Source organism: Pleurodeles waltl, chromosome 3_1 (genome assembly GCF_031143425.1).
Source record: "Pleurodeles waltl isolate 20211129_DDA chromosome 3_1, aPleWal1.hap1.20221129, whole genome shotgun sequence".
In the NCBI taxonomy this organism is placed as follows: Eukaryota; Metazoa; Chordata; class Amphibia; order Caudata; family Salamandridae; genus Pleurodeles; species Pleurodeles waltl.
Genome location: NC_090440.1, coordinates 1,293,849,123 through 1,293,855,122, shown reverse-complemented (window position 1 = coordinate 1,293,855,122; position 6,000 = coordinate 1,293,849,123). Strand labels below are relative to the sequence as shown.

At 43.6% G+C, this 6,000-nt stretch overlaps 1 protein-coding gene across 2 annotated transcripts in view; it reads right to left on the bottom strand.

Moving 5' to 3' along the window:
- The window catches only part of GLI2 (GLI family zinc finger 2), a 1,057,303-nt gene that overhangs the window by 231,547 nt on the left and 819,756 nt on the right, over nt 1-6,000 (bottom strand). Inside the window, exon 1 of one of the 2 annotated variants that reach the window (XM_069224623.1) lies at nt 1-40. This exon is cut by the window's left edge and continues 276 nt beyond it. The exons of the other annotated variant lie outside the window; for it this stretch is intronic. The gene's annotated coding sequence lies outside the window, so the exon portion shown is untranslated. Of the gene's footprint in view, nt 41-6,000 lie in introns of those variants that run through there. 2 annotated transcript variants of the gene reach the window in all.

The window sequence follows — 6,000 nt, the reverse complement described above, 5'->3', positions numbered from 1 at the left end:
CGGGCCCCCTGCACCGGGGAGGGAGTGCGCAGCAGCGGGCTCTTCAGGAGGGAGCCCGGCTCACGGTTTTCCTCTCGGATTGCTGCCGAAAGAGCGGGCGGGGGATGGGCAGCCGCATCTGTCGCTCCCCTCCTCCCCACTGGAATTTGCATGCAGTTTTCCAGCCTCACTTGCGGCCTCCCTAGCCCCCACCTCCTAATTCCGTGGGACGAGGTTGGGGGAGGGTCGGGGATGGTTGCTCCAAAGTTTGTTGCCTACTGCTACAGAGAAGAGGGAGCAGTGCCCCTGCTGTCACCCGTTGTTCCCCGGCAGAATGTGTCCACAGACCCATGTGCTTCTCTTATGCCCCCCTCCCCACCACCCCCGGAGTCTCCACCTGCCCCCTCCCTATGTTCAAAGTGAAGGGAAGGGCTAAGCAAGGAATGCGCTGTGGGAGCTCAGGAATATTGATGGGAATACTGGCTGGCACTTGCTTTCAGTGCGAATCTTTGCTCTACCGCTGATCTCAACTGGGCATGTAACGTGTTTTGTTACTGCCCCCCTCCGGCTTCAGACACGGACGCACATCCCCGCAGTGCCATCAACTCACAGGAGAAGGAATGGGGGCCCGCCTCTGGAGAATGGGGCAGAGGGTACTTGTTCCACTCTGGGAGAACCTCAACTGGGTCAGAGAGGAAGGTGAAAGAAGCGCCATGAAACGATGTTCCCAGTGCAGTATTCGTACTCAATTCATTCATACACTCATTCACTCAGTTCCTTTCTAACCAATCTTACCCTCTACCCCGAATTGGATATTGCGTCCCAGGAGCCGAAAAAAAACCCGTCTCACAGAAAGCAACAAACAGTACATCTTTAGTTACCCTAGTACCAGTGCCTGCCGATGAAACGTTACGGTTTCTGTTACAACCCGTGGCAGTTGCACGTCTAGAAGGTAGCACTATGGGAAGGTGTCCAGGGGTACTACTGGGTTGTTCTGGGGCGTTTAACCGAGTTGCTGCCCCACACCAGAATTGAGTTACAAGCATTGTACAACACCGCACAGGGGAAACAACCTAACAATTGGAGAAGGCCGCTCTCCCTGTCAATGGACATGTTTTTTTGTTGTAAGCATATTTCCTATTGGTGAAACAATCCATGGAAGTTGTCGGACTTCTGTCCCCAACAACACAATATGATGGACGCAGTGCTGAAACATTTCACTCACTCACTTCCAGATCTGTCACTGAGGGGTGAATGTTTGACAATGTTCAGCATTCAGTCCAACATCTTTTTGTGTTGCTTCTGTCTTCATCCTACTCTGGAAAAGGACCGACCCCGGCCCTTTGCTGGGGAAATCTCTGAGCACTTCCCGGAGGTTGGAGAGAAGTGTGTGATGCTCACAAATTCGCAGATGTTCACAAACTGCCCAGGAAAAACACGCTTTATTATGCCTATTCGAAGGTGCTTGCTGCTGTGTAATTGTACGCCATTATGGCATACCATTACGTAGTAATAAAAGCATGTACGCCTGCTAATTCGCCTTTTGTGAACATTCAGCATTTGCACCTCTTTGATTTTTCTGAACAAAATATAAAGACAGAGCTGAAATTGGAGCACCTCGGCGCTGTGGCGCAGCTCACAGGAATAGGTGCGGGCGAGGGGCCAAGTCTGTTTATCCGAGCGCAGATCTCTTCATTTGTTTTCATGCTTTGTGAGAACGAAGTTTTTCGGACTACCTGCGCGTTATTAGAGCTTTGATGCACAATACTTCTATTTCCGAATTTAATTTGAATGCCTTAGGACTCTTTAAGTGTAGCCATAGCAACTTTTGCTCATTCTAGCTTTACCCAGACAGCCTGCCACCCCGTGCATCATCACTTTTCTGACCTACATCCGGTTCGCGGAAAGCGAACTTGAGTCGGGAGGAGGGTGTGGGGGAACGGGCAGAGGGGTAGTGGAGTAGTCATGCACTCCCTGCAGCCATTTCTGCACAATCTGCAAGTCACAGGTTCCAATCAAGTACCCGATTATTCATTGCCTTTCATTTTATAGCAATTTACACCGTGCTGTGGGGTTCTAAGCACTTTGAATCGTAACACTGGTTTTTACCTATTGACACTGGTTCTGTCTTTGGCCTTGCAAGGATGAGAGGTTAAATGGACTTCTGATGTGATTCCAACTCGGATTTTGAAAGAGCCGGGCTCGTTACATCCAAGCGAGCTTTTCCCCAGCTTTAATGTGATACCTTAGTCGGTCAATGTGCCTGTTGTATTTCTTTGTCACAGGTTGCAGTTCAAACAGGGCAGCTTCTCATCCTTTACATGCAGAAGCATCAAGTACCATCCATTTGGCAATAATACTTTCCATCAACATTTATGAGACAATTCATCCTGTGGCAACTGATATGAATGTTCAGTAATAACAAGACCCACGTAAACGCAGCAGAGGGGTAGCCTCTCTCTTTTTTATTTTGTCCTTTCAGAGTTCATCGGCGTGTCGACAATGGTGCCCTGAAATCTAATACACGACTGGCTGTGAAGATTCCTGTTGGTGCACATGGCAACACTACACACACGCCAAAAGCAACTCTGAGCTCAGTGACACATCTCCTCCCAGTGACCTGCAAGTGAATGAAACTTTGGTAGCTAATAACTGAAGGTAGGAGCTAAGTGAGTGACAGTTTGGGGACAAAAAAAGGGACGGCTGTGGAGAAATGATTATCATTTGGGGGATGTGACTGGCAGTTTGGAGCACGTGAGAAATGCAAGCATACTGATCAGGAACCCACAATGAATGATAGATTTGGAAAGAAGAAAATCCATCAAACAGAAATTGACCAAAAAACCTTAATTCCAGTAATTGGTGTGTTGCAACCCCCTGAAACTTCTGGCCCAAATGCAACCGCACCGCTGGACTAGTGATAGCAGCGGCCCTGAGTGGCACCTCTTCCCTGTCATTGCCCAGTCACTCCAATCTTGAAACAGGCTCAGCCCCTTTTTTTGTGGTCCTATATAGCGCAAACTCGGCCCAGGTGTAATGGAGCGCTTTCCATGAACACCAGTTACATTACACAAGGTCAGATTACTATTCTTTTCTAGGCATGGCAAGATTAAGTGACTTGCCTAGAGTAACACAGGCTGTTGAGTCAAAACCAGGAACTGAACCTGGCTGCCCAGTTTCAAAGTCGTCATCTCTCTGTGTTAGGCCATGTATCCTCCCTTTCAGAAAAAAATGAGCTCCCAAATTGTGCCACCGTATTTGCAGCAAAGGAGGTTTTGGCCCTAATGCTAGCATGGAAAAGTGGCACATATAACCTTTAAAAAAAAAAGAAAGACAGTCATAATCATGATACTGTGGGCCCCCCAGTCCTCTGGACCTCAGTGCCGCTGCACCTGCTTTACTAACAATAGCTATTGCTTTGCAAAGTGGGCTGTCTTTTCTGCCCTTTGTTAAAAACCTGGGCTCTCATCTTTCCTCATTCCCCACCTTGCCATCTCTGGAACACTCAAACTAAGGTGGCTTCTTTCCGATTCCAACATTTCCTCCCTGGCCATTGCTCTTTTGCCCAAATTAACAATTGCACAGCAAGTGTACACTGGGTCCTAATGCAAGCAAGGATCGACACTAAAACACTTCTAAATGGGGGTTTAGTTGGCTCACCATACCACTGGGCCCTGGTGTCCCTGCACCTACAGCACCAAAGATACCTTCAGCTCTGAGAAGCAGGCTGTCTGTTTTGTCCAGTAGAGGGTGGGACATAAAACTAAAGAAGAAACAGGACTTTTCATCAGGATGCCTGCTACCTGAAAAAAATGTAAATACGTGCAATTAGTTAATCACTAAATACAAAGGCTGCTTAGGAGCCAGTATAGGCTTTAACTGAGGAAGTCACTTGGAGCGCCACAGTGTCAAAAGTTTATTCTTCTTGAAAGGTAATGTCATGGTGTTGCTAAAGCAGTTGTTTTAATTAGAAAATATTAATGAGTGTTTATGTAATTTGAATAATGAATCATGTAGAAAAAGAATAACGTAGAGAAATAATGCACATGTCTGAAAATGTGACCTCGGAGAATGGCCACCAGAGTTCACGAAATGTACTAACTAATCATTAGTACGTATGAAATATTGAAAATGTACTAGAGTAATGTAGTAATGTCGCATATTAAGGGTTATGAAGTATGTTCTAGCTATTAATTGTAAGCTTTAACTTAGCGAGTGTCTTGGCCTAGTTTTGAGGTTAATAAAAAATGCTGATGGAGTGAATTAAACTGTGAAAAGTTCATTTTCTTGGTAAAAGTGCTTAGCAGAAGCTTTCCATGAGAACCAACTAAGAGGAGATGATGTCCCTAGAATTGTAACAAGCTGTGTGTAATGTGTGTGAGATGTACTTTCCCAGGACGCGAACAATGAAGACACTGACTGGAGATAAAGATGCAACAAATTTGTTACCTGACGAGCCGGATGATGAGGACATCGTTAAGCAGACCAATCAACTTTGTGTGAAAAGCGAAATATTAGAATTCATAGATTTGGAATAGAAATATTTTCGGGTAGTGTATAAGCATACGATTAATTGACCAATAGAGAATAAGGGCATAGTCTAGGTGAATTTGATGTAACGACGTGACAGAGGAGAATTATTCTGATTTTAGGCAGACCTTATTCCGATTTTTGATGCGATATTGAGAAGAAGAAGAGACTCGAGATTCTATCATTGGGCTCATACTCTCTGACTGAGAGATTGATGACCTGAGGACAAAGACTGATTCTGGTTTCTGACCCATAAAGAGGATAGGTAGATATGACAATGTGACTAAATTGCATTTAAATGCCTTTTCTTTTTAGGTACCAACTGCGCTGTTTTGATAGTTTCCATAGCTAGATGTTTTTCTAAATTTGTGTTCTAAATTGTTTTGCATGAAGCCCAAAATGCTGGTGGTGATCTGGGTTAGTTGAGGGTATTCATATTTGACTGACGAATTACAGGGATTAATGTTTTGACGAGCTATTTTGCAGAATTCTATATACATGATTACTTCGTTGCAGCAGACTCTGCTATTTGATCTGTACTGTTTGCTTTAGAATGTGTTGTGATTCAAGCTTTGATTAGATTGCATTTCTTCTGTCAATTTGGACATCCATTAATGTTTTTATATGTGTTTCATTTGATTTTGAGATAAACCTACATGACTTTGGCATGTTAATATAAGGGAAATAAATGTACTAAACTTTATTAATTGTGTGGTTATTCATGGCTGAAAAGTCATGGTGCATGATAATTACTGACTCTATTGATTATTGTTTTGATTAATGATTATTGATTATTGTGTATTGATTATTGTTTCTGTTGTGGAACTTATGGTAAGGTCATCCTCAGCGAGTCAAAAGGTTCATCGACCTATACGCGTCCCCTTGTAAGTTTACTTATTAAGGACCGACGCGCTAACAGTGTTAAAGATTGAGCTCTTGAGTGCGTCCTTTTAATGGACACTTATCAAAATGTTTCTAATTTCAGTCTGATCACATATTACTAAAATCTAGAGATATAAATAATAACATGAAATTCAAAGTGCTTTCTGTCACAGACTCAAACCTCGTAGCATTATAATTATACATATCACTATTCCCTAGTGTGCCAACCAGGATTCAATTTTGTTATTTTCAGCAAGACCACTGGAATTATGTTATTCTGTGGCTTTTCTGGGATAATTATGGATTTGCTGCATTTGCCACCTAATCAGTCATCTGCTGCATCAGCTTCTGATTTTTTTTTAAAAAAAACGGTTTCTGCCTCAAATGGATCAAAAGTTGCTAAAAATCCAGCAGCACGTGTTGTCACACAGTGAACGTCCCATCGCAAAAGGTGACTGGTTACCTTGCAGTTGCTTATTGGTGTATTTGGGTGTAAAATTGGTAATAATGAGGTGAAATCTTTGCCCAGACCGTATTCATATGTGTAAAAATGGCAAAATAATGAAACACTATCATCAGATGTGCCTTATTAAGATCCATAATTAGCCT